Source organism: Laccaria bicolor, genomic scaffold (genome assembly GCF_000143565.1).
Source record: "Laccaria bicolor S238N-H82 LACBIscaffold_35 genomic scaffold, whole genome shotgun sequence".
In the NCBI taxonomy this organism is placed as follows: Eukaryota; Fungi; Basidiomycota; class Agaricomycetes; order Agaricales; family Hydnangiaceae; genus Laccaria; species Laccaria bicolor.
In genome coordinates this window covers 454,783-455,832 of record NW_001889906.1, presented here as the reverse complement: position 1 = coordinate 455,832, position 1,050 = coordinate 454,783, and positions in this window count along the sequence as shown.

Below are 1,050 nucleotides of genomic sequence, written 5' to 3'. Positions count from 1 at the left end.
AATACTCCACAAAGGCATAGAAATATTGAGAGGGCAAGAGAGCGTCAAGAAAGGATGTTGGAAAGTCCTGAGCATAGGAGAACACCTCAAAATCCTGCTGTTGGTGGTGGTGTACCTTTTATTCTTCCTTTCCCTATTCCACCCCCTGTTGCTCCTCTTCAAATTCCTCAAGGTCTTGTAGGTGATGATCCATTTGTTGAGGTTCTATATAATGGTCAAATTCTTCACCTTACTCCTGGGATGGCTGCACAAGTGGGTAATTTGCAAAACCAGATGTACCATTTGGTGGAGTTACTGTTATTTTTGGAGGAGACTTTCAACAAATTCTTCCAGTAGTTGTCAAAGGTGGACAGGAACAAATTGTCAGCCAGTGTTTTCAGCAATCACATCTCTGGACATCTGTCAACATTCTGACTTTGAAAGAGAATATGCGTCTGGAGAATACTTCACAGGAAGAAAAAGACTTTGCACAATGGCTTATTGAAATTGGGCATGGGAAGCATACAAATGCAGATGGTTCTACTCTTCTGCCAGAAAGAATGAAATGTGGGAATGATGTTGCATCTCTAATTAATGCTCTCTATCCTGGCCTAACCACTTTGTCTCAAAATGCAAGAAATGACCAGTATTTCCTTGATTGGACCATTTTAACAGCTTGAAATAATGATGTTGATGATCTCAATGAAACGATACTTCAACGCATGCGTGGAAATGAATTTACATTTCACTCAGCAGACTCTATTATGAGAGAAGGAGGTGTGGATGGTGAATTTGAATACCCAGTAGAATACCTCAATTCCATCAACCTTAGTGGAATGCCTCTAGCAAAATTGAAACTCAAGATAGGTGCACCAGTAATGATCCTTTGAAATATTGATCCAGCAAATGGACAATGCAATGGAACCCGGGCAATCCTCACCCGTGCCTCTTCCCGAGTTTTAGAAGTACACATTCTGGGAGGAGAATTTGCAGGACACACAGCATTCATTCCCCGCATAAGATTTGAGCCTTCAAATGGTGAACTTCCATTCCAGTTATGCAGAAGAGCAA